The sequence below is a fragment of the Coregonus lavaretus genome (assembly GCF_964263955.1).
Source record: "Coregonus lavaretus genome assembly, chromosome: 14".
NCBI lineage: Eukaryota > Metazoa > Chordata > Actinopteri > Salmoniformes > Salmonidae > Coregonus > Coregonus lavaretus.
The window spans coordinates 4,410,546-4,432,394 of NC_140001.1; positions in this window are offsets into that span (position 1 = coordinate 4,410,546).

The window sequence follows — 21,849 nt, forward strand, 5'->3', positions numbered from 1 at the left end:
AAATAAAAAATTCAAATACTGAGCTATATTTTATACTAACACAATTTATTTTTTTATTTTAAAGTTGACCAATTAATGCAAAAAAATACTAATAAAAAAAGATAGGGGTCAAAATGCTTGGCACCCCTTTGATATCCTTCCTCTGCGCTTATGGACTTCCCTCTTCAATTCAAACCACAGGTTTTCAATGGGGTTCAAGTCTGGAGACTGAGATTACCTTTACAAACTGTTCCTTTTGTGGTCAATTAACCATTTGTGTCACGATCGTCCAGAACAGATGAGGACCAAGGCGCAGCGTTGCAGGCAAACATACTCTTTATTTAGCGACACGATCAAAAACAACAAACGATACGTGACAGTTTACGGTCTAACATAAACAGACTAGAAACAAGATCCCACAACATTTGTGGGCAAATAGCCTCCATAAATATGGCTCCCAATCAGAGACAACCAGCCACAGCTGACACTCGTCGCCTCTGATTGGGAACCACTCTGGCCAACACAGAAATACAACCTATAGAAATTCCACACCCTGGCTCAACGTATAGAGTCCCAGAGCCAGGGTGTGACAGTACCCCCCCCTAAAGGCGCGGACTGCGACCGCGCCTAAACGTACACAAACCAGGGGAGGGCTGGGTGGGCATTCCTCCTTGGAGGCGGTTCCGGCTCCGGGCTTGACCACCACCCTTCCACCATCCCCCCGTGGCGCCCCTGGTCCGGTCTGGCCCCGCTGGCTGGAGCTGGACCGGACATCGTAGAAGCGGACCGCTTTGGCTCCAGTGTGGAGCCGCTGACCGGTACCTTACCAGGCACCGGTGACCCAGGCACGGGTTGTGCTGGACTGACGACACGCACCCCTGGCTTGGTGCGTGGAGCCGGAACGGGCCGGACCGGGCTGACGATGCGCACCCCTGGCTTGGTGCGTGGAGTAGGAACGGGCCGGACCAACCTATAGAAATTCCACACCCTGGCTCAACATATAGAGTCCCAGAGCCAGGGTGTGACAATTTGTTTGTGGATTTTTATGTGTGCTTGTCTTGCTGAAAGATCCGCCAAGTTTCAGCCTCCTGGCAGAGGCATCCAGGTTTTTGGCTAAAATGTCCCGGTACTGGGTAAAGTTAATTATGCTTTTGACCTTAACAAGGGCCCCAGGACCAGTGGGAGCAAAATAGCCCCATAACATCAAAGATCCACCAGCATATTTTACAGTAGGTATGGGGTTCTTTTCTGCATATGATTCCTCTTTTAGACGCCAAACCCACCACTGGCGTGCGTGGCCAAAGAGCTGTATTTTCATGTTATCTGACCATAGCACCGGTTCCAATCCAATTGCCAATGTCGTTTAACAAACTCCAGGCATTTACATTTATTGGATAACATGAAAATCGAGCGCTGTGGCAACACACACCAGTGGTGGATTTGGCATCGAAAAAGAAAATAACTCCATGCTGCTGGCACTCAGCTCGGACACCCATGCATACCCCACAAGACATGCCACCGGAGGTCCCTTCACAATCCCCAAGGTCCCCAAAGCACACACATCCCTGGGTCACTCCTCTTTCCAGTTCGCTGCAGCTAGCGACTGGAGCGAGTTGCAAAAAACACTCAAACTGGACAGTTTTATCTCCATCTCTTCATTCAAAGACTCCATCATGGACACTCTTACTGACAGTTGTGGCTGCTTCGCGTGATGTATTGTTGTCTCTACCTTCTTCCCCTGTGTTGTGGTGGCTCTCTTTATGTAGTGTTGTGGTGTCTCTCTTTATGTAGTGTTGTGGTGGCTCTCTTTATGTAGTGTTGTGGCGTCTCTCTTTATGTAGTGTTGTGGTGTCTCTCTTTATGTAGTGTTGTGGTGTCTCTCTTTATGTAGTGTTTTGGTGTCTCTCTTTATGTAGTGTTGTGGTGTCTCTCTTTATGTAGTGTTGTGGTGTCTCTCTTTATGTAGTGTTGTGGTGTCTCTTTATGTAGTGTTGTGGTGTCTCTCTTTATGTAGTGTTGTGGTGTCTCTCTTTATGTAGTGTTGTGGTGTCTCTCTTTATGTAGTGTTGTGGTGTCTCTCTTTATGTAGTGTTGTGGTGTCTCTTTATGTAGTGTTGTGGTGTCTCTCTTTATGTAGTGTTGTGGTGTCTCTCTTTATGTAGTGTTGTGGTGTCTCTCTTTATGTAGTGTTGTGGCGTCTCTCTTTATGTAGTGTTGTGGTGTCTCTCTTTATGTAGTGTTGTGGCGTCTCTTTATGTAGTGTTGTGGCGGCTCTCTTTATGTAGTGTTGTGGTGTCTCTCTTTATGTAGTGTTGTGGTGTCTCTCTTGTCGTAATGTGTGTTTTGTCCTATATTTAAATGTTTTATCCCAGCCCCCGTCCCCGCAGGAAGCCTTTTGCCTTTTGGTAGGCCGTCATTGTAAATAAAAATGTATTCTTAACTGACTTGCCTAGTTAAATAAAGGTTAAATAAAATAAAAAATAAAACTCCAGAACAGACTATGGGAGGTGCACAATACTACATAGAGCCATGGCTACATGGAACTCTATTCCACATCAGGTAACTGATGCAAGCAGTAGAATCAGATTTAAAAAACAGATAAAAATACACCTTATGGAACAACGGGGACTGTGAAGAGACACACACACAGGCACAGACACACATACACATGATAAGACACTCACTCTACACACACGTACACATGGATATTGTATTGTAAATATGTGATAGTAGATAAGTGGCCTGAGGGAACACACTTAATGTGTTCTGAAAAGTGTAATATTTTAAATTGTATATAACTGCCTTAATGTTGCATGACCCCAGGAAGAGTAGCTACTGCTTTGACAGGAACTAATGGGGATCCATAATAAACCCCAGGAAGAGTAGCTGCTGCCTTGGCAGGAACTAATGGGGATCCATAATAAACCCCAGGAAGAGTAGCTGCTGCCTTGGCAGGAACTAATGGGGATCCATAATAAACCTCAGGAAGAGTAGCTGCTGCCTTGGCAGGAACTAATGGGGATCCATAATAAACCCCAGGAAGAGTAGTTGCTGCCTTGGCAGGAACTAATGGGGATCCATAATAAACCCCAGGAAGAGTAGCTGCTGCCTTGGCAGGAACTAATGGGGATCCATAATAAACCCCAGGAAGAGTAGCTGCTGCCTTGGCAGGAACTAATGGGGATCCATAATAAACCCCAGGAAGAGTAGCTGCTGCCTTGGCAGGAACTAATGGGGATCCATAATAAACCCCAGGAAGAGTAGCTGCTACCTTGGCAGGAACTAATGGGGATCCATAATAAACCCCAGGAAGAGTAGCTGCTGCCTTGGCAGGAACTAATGGGGATCCATAATAAACCCCAGGAAGAGTAGCTGCTGCCTTGGCAGGAACTGATAGGGATCCATAACAAATACAAATACAAAAATACCTACAGTAAAATATGGCAGTGGATCTTTGATGTTATGGGGCTATTTTGCTTCCACTGGTCCTGAGGCCTTTGTTAAGGTCAACGGCATAATTAATTTTACCCAGTACCAGGACGTTTTAAACAAAAACCTGGATGCCTCTGCCAGGAGGATGAAACTTGGCCAAAAGTGGATCTTCCAGCAAGACAATAAACCCAAGCATTAATCAAAATCCACAAAGAAATGGTTAATTGACCACAAAATGAAGCAAAAGTATTAGTATAAAATAAAACAAATGTTTGCATATAACAGTGGCTGAGTATTTGTATTATTTATTTGATACAGTCTTTTCGTTATAAACATTATAACCCATTACAGTAGATTACAGCAACATTAAACACTATAACCCATCCCATCACAGTGCAGTAACATTAAACACTATTTGTCCCGTTGTAGCACTATATAAAGATCACTGGCAGGATACTCTAATGCCCCGTCAGTCCTATGGCCTGTCAGCTCAGCCAGCCTGGTCTCATAGACCAGACGTAACATACTAAAGGTAAATCCGGAAACGCTTCAATGAGAATGATGTGATAAGTTTGGTACGGTTACATAAGACTGAAGGTTACTTAAGGCAAACGTAGGTTGGTTGGTTGGTCGGGGTGGATGGGTAGATGAATAACGCGAACGTTTAGCAACCCAAAGGTTGAAGCATCTCAACAGGGACAACTGCAGCATTTTAGATCATCGGCAACTTTGCGACTACTTACTACTTTTTAGCTACTTTGCTACTAATTAGCATGTTAGCTAACCCATTAACCTAACTCCTAACCCTAACCTTAACCCCTAACCCTTCCCCTTCCCCTAACCTTAACCCTTCCCCTAACCCTAACCTTAACCCTAACCCTTCCCCTAACCTTAACCCTAACCTTAACCCTTCCCCTAACCCTTCCCCTAACCCTAACCCTAACCCTTCCCCTAACCCTAACCCTTCCCCTAACCTTAACCTTAACCCTAACCCTAACCCTAACCCTTCCCCTAACCCTAACCCTAACCCTAACCCTAACCCTAATCCTTCCCCTTCCCCTAACCCTAACCCTTCCCCTAACCCTAACCCTAACCCTTCCCCTAACCCTAACCCTAACCCTTCCCCTAACCCTAACCCTAACCCTAACCCTAACCCTAACCCTTCCCCTAACCCTAACCTTAACCCTTCCCCTTCCCCTAACCTTAACCCTAACCCTAACCCTTCCCCTAACCCTAACCCTAACCCTAACCCTAACCCTTCCCCTAACCCTAACCCTTCCCCTAACCCTAACCCTTCCCCTAACCCTAACCCTTCCCCTAACCCTAACCCTTCCCCTAACCCTTCCCCTAACCCTAACCCTTCCCCTAACCCTAACCCTAACCCTTCCCCTAACCCTAACCCTAACCCTAACCCTAACCCTTCCCCTAACCCTAACCCTAACCCTAACCCTTCCCCTAACCCTAACCCTTCCCCTAACCCTAACCCTTTTTAAAAACACTTTGCGGCTGAGCGGTAGTTGCTCCTAGACGTTTCCACTTCACAATAACAGCACTTACAGTTGACCGGGGAAGCTCTAGCAGGGCAGAACTTTGGTGAACTGACCTGTTGGAAAGGTGGCATCCTATGACGGTGCCACGTTAAAAGTCACTGAGGTCTTCAGTACGGCCATTCTACTGCCAATGTTTGTCTATGGAGATTGCATGTCTGTGTGCACGATTTTATACACCTGTCAGCAACGGGTGTGGCTGAAATAGCCGAATCCACAAATTTGAAGGGGTGTCCACATACTTTTTTATATATAGTGCACCATACGAAACAAATCATACTACGCTGAACAAAAATATAAACACAACATGTAAAGTGTTGGGCTCATGTTTCATGAGCTGAAATAAAAGAGGCCAGAGATTTTTCATATGCACAAAAAGCAACATGATCATTACACAGGTGCACCTTGTGCTGGGGACAATAAAAGGCCACTTTAAAATGTGCGGTTTTGTCACACAACACAATGCCACAGATGTCTTGAGGGAGGACTGCAGGAATGTCCACCAGAGCTGTTGCCAGATAATCTTATGTTGATTTCTCTACCATAAACTGCCTCCAATGTCGTTTTAGAGAATTTGGCAGTACCTCCAACCGGCCTCACAACAGCAGACCACATGTTACCACGCTAGCCCAGGACCTCTACATCCGGCTTCTTCATCTGCGGGATCGTCTGAGACCAGCCACCCGGACAGCTGTTGAAACTGTGGGTTTACACAACCGAAGAATTTCTGCACAAACTGTCAGAAACCGTCTCAGGGAAGCTCATCAGCGTGCTCGTTGTCCTCACCAGGGTCTTGACCTGACTGCAGTTCGTCGTCGTTACCGACTTCAGTGGGCAAATACTCACCTTCGATGGTCACTGGCACGCTGGAGAAGTGTGCTCTTCACAGATGAATCCCGGTTTCAACTGTATGTTGTGTGACAAAACCACACATTTTAAAGTGGCCTTTTATTGTCCCCAGCACAAGGTGCACCTGTGTAATGATCATGTTGCTTTTTGTGCATATGAAAAATCTCTGGCCTCTTTTATTTCAGCTCATGAAACATGAGCCCAACACTTTACATGTTGTGTTTATATTTTTGTGTATGGCATCGTGTGGGCGAGCGGTTTGCTGATGTCAACGTTGTGAACAGAGTGCCCCATGGTGGCGGTGGGCTTATGGTATGGGCAGGCATAAGCTACGGACAACGAACACAATTGTATTTTATCTATGGCAATTGGAATGCACAGAGATACCGTGACGAGATCCTGAGGCCCATTGTCGCGCCATTCTTTCGCCGCCATCACCTCATGTTTCAGCATGACAATGCACGTCCCCATGTCGCAAGGATCTGTACACAATTCCTGGAAGCTGAAAATGTCCCAGTTCTTCCTGGCCTGCATACTCACCAGACATGTCACCCATTGAGCATGCTTGAAATTATCTGGATCTACAGGTACGACAGTGTTTGCCAGTTCCCGCCAATATCCAGCAACATCGCACAGCCAGTGAAGAGGAGTGGGACAACATTCCACAGGCCACAATCAACAGCCTGATCAACTCTATGTGAAGGAGATATGTCGCGCTGCATGAGGCAAATGGTGGTCACACCAGATACTGACTGGTTTTCTGATCATTTACATTTTTACATTTACGTCATTTGGCAGACACTCTTATCCAGAGCGACTTACAGTTAGTGCATACATTTAAAAAAAAAAAAATATCCACACCCCTACTTTATTTTTAAAGGTATCTGTGACCAACAGGTGCATATCTGTATTCCCAGTCATGTGATATCCATAGATTAGGGCCTAATGACTTTATTTCAGTTGGCTGATTTCCTTATATGAACTGTAACTCAGTAAAATCTTTGAAATTGTTGCATGTTGTGTTTAAAGTGTCCCAGATTTACATTTACTACGTTACGTCCACCCCTGAGTCTAGGTTGGCTCAGCGCCCCCCATCCTTCCTATGGCCTGTCAGCTCAGCGCTCCCATCCTTCCTATGGCCTGTCAGCTCGGCACTCCCATCCTTCCTATGGCCTGTCAGCTCAGCGCCCCCCATCCTTCCTATGGCCTGTCAGCTCAGCGCTCCCATCCTTCCTATGGCCTGTCAGCTCAGCGCCCCCATCCTTCCTATGGCCTGTCAGCTCAGCGCTCCCATCCTTCCTATGGCCTGTCAGCTCAGCGCTCCCATCCTTCCTATGGCCTGTCAGCTCAGCGCCCCCCATCCTTCCTATGGCCTGTCAGCTCAGCGCCCCCCATCCTTCCTATGGCCTGTCAGCTCAGCGCTCCCATCCTTCCTATGGCCTGTCAGCTCAGCGCTCCCATCCTTCCTATGGCCTGTCAGCTCAGCGCTCCCATCCTTCCTATGGCCTGTCAGCTCAGCGCCCCCCATCCTTCCTATGGCCTGTCAGCTCAGCGCCCCCCATCCTTCCTATGGCCTGTCAGCTCAGCGCTCCCATCCTTCCTATGGCCTGTCAGCTCAGCGCTCCCATCCTTCCTATGGCCTGTCAGCTCAGCGCCCCCCATCCTTCCTATGGCCTGTCAGCTCGGCACTCCCATCCTATGCTCTGTTAGGGCCTCAGAGTCACATGGCTCAATTCATATGATTCATAGACAGTAATTCCTGTGGGAGTCACCCACATAGATCAAACAATGTGGTGCCCCCCGATCGCCCACCTTCCCTCCCTCCCATCCTCCCCCCCTCCTCCCTCCCACCTTTCCCCCCTCCCCTCTCCCCTCCCCTCCCCTCTCACCTCGCCCCTCCCCTCTCACCTCGCCCCTCCCCTCTCGCCTCCCCCCTCTTCTCCCCTCTCACCTCACCTCGCCCCTCCCCTCTCGCCTCCCCCGTCCCCCCTCACCTCCCCCTCCCCTTTCGCCTCTCCCCTCTCACCTCTCACCTCCCCTCTCACCTCTCACCTCTCACCTCCCCCCTCCCCTCTCACCTCCCCCTCCCCTCTCGCCTCCCCTTTCGCCTCCCCCCTCTCCCCTCTCCAGTGTGTGTTTTTTACAGTGAAAAAAACGATCTGCGTTTGACTCCACACTGGAGTATTTTTGGGGGGAGGGATTACGCTATGTATGACACATAGCACTTCCAGTTGTTTGTTTATTTATGGTACATCCTACATTGTGATTTGTTTCACCCAGTCTGTCCCCCCCACCCCATACATAGACACCGAGAGGTCTGGTGAGGTTGCCATGGGCCTCGTTTCTCACAGGTCTGTAATGGTAGTCTGGTGAGGTTGCCATGGCTATGTTGCTACATGGCTGTGTATGGTAGTTTAGTTGAGCTGTAATGGGGCCAGAGAGACCACGGTGACCAACGACTGACTCCCCACCAATCCAGATGAGACATGGGCATTACTACTAAGCCAATGTAAGATACCTGGTTGTTTTACATACGTTAGGTGATAAGCTGTGGGAATTCAGTGACTTGTATTATTCTAGCTGTTAAAAAGAAGACAAACTCCAAACAAAATGTAATGTTGGAGTTTGTCTAGTTGTATATGTTTTGTGTATGATATCTTAGTAGAAGCTCGTCCCCAGTATCACTTTGTTTATTCAAGCTTACGTATAAACCTATCGGCCTTCGTCACCGACTTGTTTTGGCCGAATTACTTTATTGGTTTAAACTTTAACGCACCAATGAAACGGTCTAAGAACATCAAACAAGACATTGACCTAACAACATGCTGCCGTCTGCCTCCAGCACACAGGGGGTTGATTACGCTGTACAGGTATGTGGCACATTAGCACCTGTGTTGGTTGTCTGTTAACCGTCCAATTTTACTAACTTTCCTTTCCTTGCTTCCATTTGTCCTTGTTTCCTCCAAACCTCCCTCTCAAAGTGCATCGTAGGAGAGGATCCGAGGTCCCTCACTCGGACCTCATCCTCCAATGAGCTTTGAGAGGAATTGAGGAAACGGTGGGATTTGACAGCTAGTGACGTTTTCAGACAGCCATAATCCTCCTCCATAGGACCTGCACAGGTCACATGACAATGTGATGTATGCACTCACTAACTGTAAGGTCGCTCTGGATAAGAGCGTCTGCTAAAATGAACTAAAAATGTAAAAATGTAAAATGTAGTACAGTGGAGGACCTCGTGGTATGGAATATTTGTTTTATATTTTATACGAGTAATAAGAGACATAGATTGCGTTAAAACGTGTGATGTACACACCTTGCCCGAGAGGGCGTGGGAACCATTTCAGAAATGTTGATCCACCTGTATGATTAGATATTCAGTGACTTTATTACGGCTTCTATACTTGCTGTCAAAAACAAGAGGGTGGTTACTTGGCACATAGACATGGAAACATAAACATGAAATAAACTTCCTGTATCGATTTTGGAGTATGTCTAGTTATTATATGTTTTGAGTATGATATCTTTTTTTTTTAAACCTGTCCACTGCTCTTGGCAGTATCACTTTGTTTCTTTAAGCTTATGTATCTGTAGATGTGGAAAAAGACATTAATTTAAACTCCATCCTGTCCCCTCTAGCTGTTTACTGATGTCTAGCAGGTGAACATCAGAGGAAACAACAGGACTGTCTGTTTTAAAACCTGACAGTGACCTATGGGGTATGTTGGGTGCTGTTATGTTGCGTTGTGTTATGTTGTGTTGTGGTATGTTGCGTTGTGTTATGTTGCGTTGTGGTATAGAATGGTATGTTTCAGTGGCTGGGCTTTTTAAAGGTAATTTACACTTGAACCGACATGTGCAGCGCTTAACATGAATGCAATCTCCACGAACGTCAGAGAAAATGCCTTTAAGAAGTGTTTTGTCGAACCGTGTAGTTTACTGCACTTTAACACACCTTGTCAGACTCGCTCAGGGGGGGGGGGGGGGGGGGGGGGGGTCAAGGGACCGAACACTCTTCAGAAGTTAGGGGGGTTAGAAGTGTTAGAAATGTTTAAGAGGGTTATCAGTTAGACATGGTGGGATTTCCTCTTTGTGTGTTGTCTGTGTGTCTATGAATGACTGAATGACTAGTCAACGGTAGCCTGCCACAGAGCCAGAGCACATCCCAGGAGATAGGATCCTGGATAAGAGAGCTCAGACAAAAGGTGGTGCGAGCGTCCGCAAAGCTGACAGCCGTTTACCGCTTCCGCCTCTGGGGTGTTGGAGTTATTCACATGAAATAGTATTTCAAAAGACTGAAAAGAAGGAGGAAAAAAAAAAAAATACACAAACGTGTTGATTGGCTCACAGCACACTGCCTGATTCTGGGTGCATTGTGATTGGCCGAGAGGTATGGCCTCACCTTTAAAAGAGGGTTACTCCAGTTCAGTTACGTTCTGAGAGAGTGTGTATGTAAGAGAACGAGAGAGAGAGAGAGAGAGAGAGAGAGACATTGCGTGTATATCAGTGTGTGTGTGTGTGTGTGTGTGTGTGTGTGTGTGTCTGTGTGTGTGTGTGTGTGTGTCTCCAGGCCTATTTCATTGTGGGTTTGTGGGAGGCTTTTCTCAGAAGAAGCCCATCTGTTGTCAGGAGTGTGTGCGTTGCAGCGGTAGTGGTCATACCAGAGCCCACTGATTATAACCAGCTCCCTGCTCTCCTGATCCCATCACAACCTAGTCTGCAGAGCTAAGATTACTGCCGCACCATATGTTAACCCACATTGGGGCATTCAGACACATAGAAATACACTAATTAGAACGTACATCTTTGCGGTTCAGTTGGTAGAGCAAGGCGCTTGCAACGCCAGGATTGTGGGTTTGATTCCCGGGGCCACCCATTGGTAAAATGTATGCACGCACGAATGTAGGTCGCTTTGGATAAATATATTATATTATATATACAGTATATACAGTATATATAATTATTATAATAAAGGGGCGATCAGCAGTTGAAACAATAACAAAGAGACTCCCCGCCACCCTTTCTATAAAAATATGAGGGATTGGGCTGGAGAAATGTAACCATTCTCAACAGTAAAACAAACATGTGCACACTGTATGCACTCACTAACTGTAAGTCGCTCTGGATAACAACGTCTGCTAAACGACTAAAAATGTCCGAATGTAAACGTAAACCCAGCTTTATCAGAATGTTTTAATCCCTAATTCCAGGTATATAGCCAGACCCTACACACTGCCCAGCCTGTGACGTGTTGCCAGACAGTTTGGTTCACTCCTGTTTATTCTCACTCTATTTCCCACCTCCCAGGTCACACATAAATATTTGCCCGTCTTGTCTGCATCTGTCACTCTTAGTGGTTTCATAATGAAACCTGGAAAACATTTCAAGCTAAATAAGAGACAGAAATGATTCATGGAATACTCGGGACATACCCTGAAAAATATAGGGGTCCTGTGAAGCGTTTACTATAGAGAATATAGTGGTCCTGTGAAGTGTTTACTACAGAGAATATAGGGATCCTGTGAAGTGTTTACTGTAGAGAATATAGTGGTCCTGTGAAGTGTTTACTGTAGAGAATATAGTGGTCCTGTGAAGTGTTTACTGTAGAGAATATAGTGGTCCTGTGAAGTGTTAACTGTAGAGAATATAGGGATCCTGTGAAGTGTTTACTGTAGAGAATATAGTGGTCCTGTGAAGTGTTTACTGTAGAGAATATAGGGATCCTGTGAAGTGTTTACTGTAGAGAATATAGTGGTCCTGTGAAGTGTTTACTGTAGAGAATATAGTGGTCCTGTGAAGTGTTTACTGTAGAGAATATAGTGGTCCTGTGAAGTGTTTACTGTAGAGAATATAGTGGTCCTGTGAAGTGTTTACTACAGAGAATATAGTGGTCCTGTGAAGTGTTTACTGTAGAGAATATAGGGATCCTGTGAAGTGTTTACTGTAGAGAATATAGTGGTCCTGTGAAGTGTTTACTGTAGAGAATATAGTGGTCCTGTGAAGTGTTTACTATAGAGCATATAGTGGTCCTGTGAAGTGTTTACTGTAGAGAATATAGTGGTCCTGTGAAGTGTTTACTGTAGAGAATATTGTGGTCCTGTGAAGTGTTTACTGTAGAGAATATAGTGGTCCTGTGAAGTGTTTACTGTAGAGAATATTGTGGTCCTGTGAAGTGTTTACTATAGAGCATATAGTGGTCCTGTGAAGTGTTTACTGTAGAGAATATAGTGGTCCTGTGAAGTGTTTACTGTAGAGAATATAGTGGTCCTGTGAAGTGTTTACTATAGAGCATATAGTGGTCCTGTGAAGTGTTTACTGTAGAGAATATAGGGATCCTGTGAAGTGTTTACTGTAGAGAATATAGGGATCCTGTGAAGTGTTTACTGTAGAGACTATAGTGGTCCTGTGAAGTGTTTACTGCAGAGAATATAGTGGTCCTGTGAAGTGTTTACTATAGAGAATATAGTGGTCCTGTGAAGTGTTTACTGTAGATAATATAGGGATCCTGTGAAGTGTTTACTGTAGAGAATATAGTGGTCCTGTGAAGTGTTTACTATAGAAAATATAGTGGTCCTGTGAAGTGTTTACTATAGAGGATATAGTGGTCCTGTGAAGTGTTTACTGTAGAGAATATAGGGATCCTGTGAAGTGTTTACTGTAGAGAATATAGGGATCCTGTGAAGTGTTTACTGTAGAGAATATAGTGGTCCTGTGAAGTGTTTACTGTAGAGAATATAGGGATCCTGTGAAGTGTTTACTGTAGAGAATATAGTGGTCCTGTGAAGTGTTTACTGTAGAGAATATAGGGATCATGTGAAGTGTTTACTGTAGAGAATATAGTGGTCCTGTGAAGTGTTTACTGTAGAGAATATAGGGATCCTGTGAAGTGTTTACTGTAGAGAATATAGTGGTCCTGTGAAGTGTTTCCTGTAGAGAATATAGGAATCCTGTGAAGTGTTTACTGTAGAGAATATAGTGGTCATGTGAAGTATTTACTGTAGAGAATATAGGGATCCTCTGAAGTGTTTACTGTAGAGAATATAGTGGTCCTGTGAAGTGTTTACTGTAGAGAATATAGTGGTCCTGTGAAGTGTTTACTATAGAGCATATAGTGGTCCTGTGAAGTGTTTACTGTAGAGAATATAGGGATCCTGTGAAGTGTTTACTGTAGAGAATATAGGGATCCTGTGAAGTGTTTACTGTAGAGAATATAGTGGTCCTGTGAAGTGTTTACTATAGAGCATATAGTGGTCCTGTGAAGTGTTTACTGTAGAGAATATAGGGATCCTGTGAAGTGTTTACTGTAGAGAATATAGTGGTCCTGTGAAGTGTTTACTATAGAGAATATAGTGGTCCTGTGAAGTGTTTACTATAGAGGATATAGTGGTCCTGTGAAGTGTTTACTGTAGAGAATATAGGGATCCTGTGAAGTGTTTACTGTAGAGAATATAGGGATCCTGTGAAGTGTTTACTGTAGAGAATATAGTGGTCCTGTGAAGTGTTTACTGTAGAGAATATAGGGATCCTGTGAAGTGTTTACTGTAGAGAATATAGTGGTCCTGTGAAGTGTTTACTGTAGAGAATATAGGGATCATGTGAAGTGTTTACTGTAGAGAATATAGTGGTCCTGTGAAGTGTTTACTGTAGAGAATATAGGGATCCTGTGAAGTGTTTACTGTAGAGAATATAGTGGTCCTGTGAAGTGTTTCCTGTAGAGAATATAGGAATCCTGTGAAGTGTTTACTGTAGAGAATATAGTGGTCATGTGAAGTATTTACTGTAGAGAATATAGGGATCCTCTGAAGTGTTTACTGTAGAGAATATAGTGGTCCTGTGAAGTGTTTACTGTAGAGAATATAGTGGTCCTGTGAAGTGTTTACTATAGAGCATATAGTGGTCCTGTGAAGTGTTTACTGTAGAGAATATAGGGATCCTGTGAAGTGTTTACTGTAGAGAATATAGGGATCCTGTGAAGTGTTTACTGTAGAGAATATAGTGGTCCTGTGAAGTGTTTACTATAGAGCATATAGTGGTCCTGTGAAGTGTTTACTGTAGAGAATATAGGGATCCTGTGAAGTGTTTACTGTAGAGAATATAGGGATCCTGTGAAGTGTTTACTGTAGAGAATATAGTGGTCCTGTGAAGTGTTTACTGTAGAGAATATAGTGGTCCTGTGAAGTGTTTACTGTAGAGAATATAGTGGTCCTGTGAAGTGTTTACTATAGAGCATATAGTGGTCCTGTGAAGTGTTTACTGTAGAGAATATAGTGGTCCTGTGAAGTGTTTACTGTAGAGAATATAGGGATCCTGTGAAGTGTTTACTGTAGAGAATATAGGGATCATGTGAAGTGTTTACTGTAGAGAATATAGTGGTCCTGTGAAGTGTTTACTGTAGAGAATATAGGGATCCTGTGAAGTGTTTACTATAGAGCATATAGTGGTCCTGTGAAGTGTTTACTGTAGAGAATATAGTGGTCCTGTGAAGTGTTTACTGTAGAGAATATAGTGGTCCTGTGAAGTGTTTACTATAGAGCATATAGTGGTCCTGTGAAGTGTTTACTGTAGAGAATATAGTGGTCCTGTGAAATGTTTACTATAGAGAATATAGTGGTCCTGTGAAGTGTTTACTGTAGAGAATATAGTGGTCCTGTGAAGTGTTTACTGTAGAGAATATAGTGGTCCTGTGAAGTGTTTACTGCAGAGAATATAGTGGTCCTGTGAAGTGTTTACTATAGAGCATATAGTGGTCCTGTGAAGTGTTTACTGTAGAGAATATAGGGATCCTGTGAAGTGTTTACTACAGAGAATGTAGTGGTCCTGTGAAGTGTTTACTATAGAGAATATAGTGGTCCTGTGAAGTGTTTACTACAGAGAATGTAGTGGTCCTGTGAAGTGTTTACTATAAGAAATACAGCTGTACTATATGTAGCAGCTATTTGTGGCTGGACACACACACACACACACACACACACACACACACACACACACACACACACACACACAGGTCTAGAGGTCAGTGAGGTGTTATCCTGCACAGCTGGGGACCACATGAATCTCACCGGGCAGAACACCTCTGTCTGATTACAATAGAGATCTGTGAGATTGAATTCTGCTAAACACACACACGTTCGTTCAAATAAACACACACACACACACACACACACACACACACACACACACACACACACACACACACACATAGGTGTGCACAGACGCACGCACACACACACGCACACACACACACACACGCACACACGCACGCACACACACACACACACACACACACTAAAATACACCAAAAGAAATGAAGGTTGAAAAGACAAATATAACAGAGTATTTCTATGTGTCTAGGATTCCTTCATTCCTTAGAGCTTCTGATTATACAGCTGTTTTATAGTGATCATGATTAACGGTCCGTGTAATCACCGTACACAGATGAGCGGGCAGGATCATTTTCCCGTCATCCCATGAAGGTTGCCCCTGTATGCTGAAATATAGGTCGTCTTCACACCAGACTTTAAATGCTTTACATTCTTTAAATGCAAAAACCGATGACAACAAGGTTTCATCTCATACAATTTGTCTGTATTTTATCATACAACCTACATTCTATGAATAAACTATATTTGATCCCCAGAGGGGCACATTGGGGTTACCACTGACTACAGACAGGGTTACCACTGACTACAGACAGGGTTACCACTGACAGACAGACAGACAGACAGGGTTACCACAGACAGACAGACAGACAGACAGACAGACAGACAGGGTTACCACAGACAGACAGACAGACAGGGTTACCACAGACAGACAGACAGACAGACAGACAGACAGACAGACAGACAGACAGACAGACAGACAGACAGACAGACAGACAGACAGACAGACAGACAGACAGACAGACAGACAGACAGACAGACAGACAGACAGACAGACAGACAGACAGACAGACAGACAGACAGACAGGGGTACCACAGACAGACAGAGAGAACAGACAGGGATATTATTATCATCTCATATGCAGTTAGAGCTACACAGAGAGGATATATAGAGGATATATAGAGGATACATAGAGGGTATATAGAGGATATATAGAGGGTATATATAGAGGGTATATAGAGGGTATATAGAGGATATATAGAGCATACATAGAGGGTATATAGAGGATATATAGAGGGTATATAGAGGGTATAGAGAGGATATATAGAGGGTATATATAGAGGGTATATAGAGGGTATATAGAGGATATATAAAGGATATATAGAGGGTATATAGAGGATATATAGAGGGTATATAGAGGGTATATAGAGGGTATATAGAGGGTATATAGAGGGTATATAGAGGTTATATAGAGGATATATAGAGGATATATAGAAGGTATATAGAGGATATATAGAGGGTATATAGAGGATATATAGAGGATATATAGAGGGTATATAGAGGATATATAGAGGATATATAGAGGGTATATAGAGGATATATAGAGGATATATAGAGACGATATATAGAGGATATATAGCGGATATATATAGAGGGTATATAGAGGGTATATAGAGGGTATGTAGAGGATATATATAGAGGGTATATAGAGGGTATATAGAGGATATATAGAGGGTATATAGAGGATATATAGAAGGTATATAGAGGGAATATATAGAGGGTATATAGAGGATATAGAGGGTATATAGAGGGTATGTAGAGGATATATAGAGGATATATAGAGGGTATATAGAGGATATATATAGAGGCTTTATAGAGAGTATATAGAGGATATATAGAGGATATATAGAGGTTATATAGAGGATATATAGAGGGTATATAGAGGGTATATAGAGGGTATATAGAGGGTATATAGAGGATATATAGAGGGTCTATAGAGGGTATATAGAGGGTATATAGAGGGTATATATAGAGGGTACATTGAACCGCTGTGGTTCACAACAATTCTGATTTCTAAAGGCGGAAGTTGGGAGAGTTTTTGTTCGGGTGGTTCAGTGAAACCATTTTAGTTTCTGAGGTAGACGTTTTTGGTGAGGGAGTCCCTGCTCCCTCCGCTCCCAGATGCGTAGCTCATTTCATTCCGATCTCCTCTGCATTTTTGTAGCCATCTGCCACAGCCTGTCAACTATGTCTCTGCCTATCCCTGTTCTCTCCTCTCTGCACAGGCTACACAAACGCACCACACCGCGTGGCTGCTGCCTCTCTAACCTGGTGGTCCCTGCACGCACCACCCACGTGGAGTTCCAGGTCGCAGGCAGCCTCTGGAACTGCCGTTCTGCTGCCAACAAAGCTGACTTCATCCCAGCCTATGCCAACCTCCAGTCCCTCGACTTCCTGGCGCTGACGGAAACATGGTTCACCACTGAAAACACTGCTACTCCTACTGCTCTCTCCTCGTCTGACCATGTGTTCTCGCATACCCCGAGAGCATCTGGTCAGAGGGGTGGTGGTACAGGAATCCTCATCTCTCCCAAGTGGACATTCTCAATTTTTCCCCTAACCCATCTGTCTATCTCCTCATTTGAATTCCATGCTGTCACAGTCACTAGCCCATTTAAGCTTAATATCCTTGTCATCTATCGCCCTCCAGGTTCCCTTGGAGAGTTCATCAATGAGCTTGACGCCTTGATAAGTTCCTTCCCTGAGGATGGCTCACCCCTCACAGTTTTGGGGGATTTCAACCTCCCTATGTCCACATCTGACTCATTTCTCTCTGCCTCCTTCTTTCCACTCCTCTCCTCTTTTGACCTCACCCTCTCACCGTCCCCCCCTACTCACAAGGCAGGCAATACGCTTGACCTCATCTTCACTAGATGCTGCTCCTCTACTAATCTCACTGCAACTCCCCTCCATGTCTCCGACCACTACTTTGTTTCCTTTTCTCTCTCGCTCTCCTCCCACACTACTCACTCTGCCCCTACACAGATGGTAATGCGCCGCCGCAACCTTCGCTCTCTCTCTCCCACTACTCTCTCCTCTTCCATCCTATCATCTCTTCCCTCTGCTCAATCCTTCTCCCTCCAATCTCCTGATTCTGCCTCCTCAACCCTCCTCTCCTCCCTTTCTGCATCCTTTGACTCTCTGTGTCCCCTATCCTCCCGGCCGGCTCGGTCCTCCCCTCCAGCTCCGTGGCTTGATGACTCATTGCGAGCTCACAGAACAGAGCTCCGGGCAGCGGAGCGGAAATGGAAGAAAACTAAACTCCCTGCCGACCTGGCATCTTTTCACTCCCTCCTCTCTACATTTTCTTCATCTGTTTCTGCTGCTAAGGCCACCTTCTACCACTCTAAATTCCAAGCATCTGCCTCTAACCCTAGGAAGCTCTTTGCCACATTTCCCCCCCCCCCTCCTCTCTCTCTGTAGATGACTTCGTCAACCACTTTGAAAAGAAGGTTGACGACATCCGATCCTCGTTTGTTAAGTCTAATGACACTGCTGGTCCTGCTCACACTGCCCTACCCTATGCTTTGACTTCTTTCTCCCCTCTCTCTCCAGATAAAATCCTGCGACTTGTGACTGCAGGCCGCCCAACAACCTGCCCGCTTGACCCCATCCCCTCCTCCCTTCTCCAGACCATCTCCGGTGACCTTCTCCCCTACCTCACCTCGCTGATCAACTCATCCTTGACCGCTGGCCATGTCCCTTCCGTCTTCAAGAGAGCGAGAGTTGCTCCCCTTCTCAAAAAACCAACACTCGACCCCACTGATGTCAACAACTACAGACCAGTATCCCTTCTTTCTTTTCTTTCCAAAACTATTGAGCGTGCCGTCTTTAGCCAACTCTCTTGCTATCTCTCTCAGAATGACCTTCTTGATCCAAACCAATCAGGTTTCAGGACTGGTCATTCAACTGAGACTGCTCTTCTCTGTGTCACGGAGACTCTCCGCACTGCTAAAGCTAACTCTCTCTCCTCTGCTCTTGTCCTTCTAGACCTGTCTGCTGCCTTTGATACTGTGAACCATCAGATCCTCCTCTCCACCCTCTCCGAGCTGGGCATCTCCGGCGCGGCTCACTCCTGGATTGCGTCCTACCTGACCGGTCGCTCCTACCAAGTGGCGTGGCGAGAAGCTGTCTCCGCACCACGTGGTCTCACCACTGGTGTCCCCCAGGGCTCAGTTCTAGGCCCTCTCCTTTTCTCCCTATACACCAAGTCACTTGGCTCTGTCATATCCTCACATGGCCTTTCCTATCATTGCTACGCTGACGATACACAACTAATCTTCTCCTTTCCCCCTTCTGATAACCAGGTGGCGAATCGCATCTCTGCATGTCTGGCAGACATATCAGTATGGATGACGGATCACCACCTCAAGCTGAACCCTGGCAAGACGGAGCTGCTCTTCCTCCCTTGGAAGGACTGCCCGTTCCATGATCTCGCCATCACGGTTGACAACTCCGCTGTGTCCTCCTCCCAGAGTGCGAAGAGCCTAGGCGTGACCCTGGACAACACCCTGTCGTTCTCCGCCAACATCAAGGCGGTGACCCGCTCCTGCAGGTTCATGCTCTACAACATTCGGAGAGTACGACCCTGCCTTACACAGGAAGCGGCACAGGTCCTAATCCAGGCACTTGTCATCTCCCGTCTGGACTACTGCAACTCGCTGTTGGCTGGCCTCCCTGCCTGTGCCATTAAACCCCTACAACTCATCCAGAATGCCGCAGCCCGTCTGGTGTTCAACCTTCCCAAGTTCTCTCACGTCACCCCCCTCCTCCGCACACTCCACTGGCTTCCAGTTGAAGCTCGCATCCGCTACAAGACCATGGTGCTTGCCTATGGAGCAGTGAGGGGAACGGCACCTCTGTACCTTCAGGCTCTGATCAGTCCCTACACCCAAACGAGGGCATTGCGTTCATCCACCTCTGGCCTGCTGGCTCCCCTTCCTCTGCGGAAGCATAGCTCCCGCTCAGCCCAGTCAAAACTGTTCGCTGCTCTGGCACCCCAATGGTGGAACAAGCTCCCTCACGACGCCAGGACAGCGGAGTCACTCACCACCTTCCGGAGACATTTGAAACCCCACCTCTTTAAGGAATACCTGGGATAGGATAAAGTGTTCCTTCTAACCCCCCCCCCCCCCCAAATTGTAAAGTGGTTATCCCACTGGCTATAGGGTGAACGCACCAATTTGCGAGTCGCTCTGGCTAAGAGCGTCTGCTAAATGACGTTAATGTGCCCTTGAGCAAGGCACTTAACCCTAATTGCTCCTGTAAGTCGTTCTGGATAAGAGCGTCTGCTAAATGACTAAAATGTAAATGTAAAAATATAGAGGTTATATAGAGGATATATAGAGGGTATATAGATGGTATATAGAGGGTATATAGAGGATATATAGAGAGTATATAGAGGGTATATAGAGGATATATAGAGGGTTTATAGAGGCTATATAGAGGATATATAGAGGGTATATAGAGGGTATATAGAGGATATATATAGGATATATAGAGGGTATATAGATGATATATAGAGGGTATATAGAGGGTATATAGAGGCTATATAGAGGGTATATAGAGGATATAGAGGGTATATAGAGGGTATATAGAGGGTATATAGAGGATATATAGAGGGTATATAGAGGGTATATAGAGGATATATAGAGGATATATAGAGGGTATATAGAGGGTATATAGAGGTTATATAGAGGATATATATAGAGGGTATATAGAGGGTATATAGAGGATATATAGAGGGTATATAGAGGATATATAGAGGGTATATAGAGGGTATATATAGAGAGTATATAGAGGATATATAGAGGGTATATTGAGGGTATATAGAGGATATATATAGAGGGTATATAGAGGGTATATAGAGGATATATAGAGGATATATATAGAGATTATATAGAGGGTATATAGAGGGTATATAGAGGGAATATAGAGGGTATATAGAGGGTATATAGAGTTTATATAGAGGAATATAGAGGGTATATAGAGGGTATATATAGAGGGTATATAGAGGGTATATAGAGGGTATATATAGAGGGTATATAGAGGGTATATAGAGGGTATATAGAGGATATATAGAGGGTATATAGAGGGTATATAGAGGGTATATAGAGGATATATATAGAGGATATATAGAGGGTATATAGAGGGTATATAGAGGATATATATAGAGGGTATATAGAGGGTATATAGAGGATATATAGAGGGTATATAGAGGGTATATAGAGGATATAGAGGATATATAGAGGGTATATAGAGGGTATATAGAGGTTATATAGAGGATATATATAGAGGGTATATAGAGGGTATATAGAGGATATATAGAGGGTATATAGAGGATATATAGAGGGTATATAGAGGGTATATATAGAGAGTATATAGAGGATATATAGAGGGTATATTGAGGGTATATAGAGGATATATATAGAGGGTATATAGAGGGTATATAGAGGGTATATAGAGGATATAGAGGGTATATAGAGGATATATATAGGGTATATAGAGGGTATATAGAGGGTATATAGAGTTTATATAGAGGATATATAGAGGGTATATAGAGGGTATATATAGAGGGTATATAAAGGGTATATAGAGGGTATATATAGAGGGTATATAGAGGGTATATAGAGGGTATATAGAGGATATATAGAGGGTATATAGAGGGTATATAGAGGGTATATAGAGGATATATATAGAGGATATATAGAGGGTATATAGAGGATATATATAGAGGGTATATAGAGGGTATATAGAGGATATATAGAGGGTATATAGAGGATATATAGAGGGTATATAGAGGGTATATAGAGGATATATAGAGGGTATATAGAGGGTATATAGAGGGTATATAGAGGTTATATAGAGGGTATATAGAGGTTATATAGAGGATATATAGAGGGTATATAGAGGGTATAAAGAGGATATATATAGAGGATATATAGAGGGTATACAGAGGAAATATAGAGGATATATAGAGGGTATATAGAGGGTATATAGAGGATATATAGAGGATATATAGAGGGTATATAGAGGGCATATAGAGGGTAAATAGAGGTTATATAGAGGGTATATAGAGGATATAGAGGGTATATATAGAGGG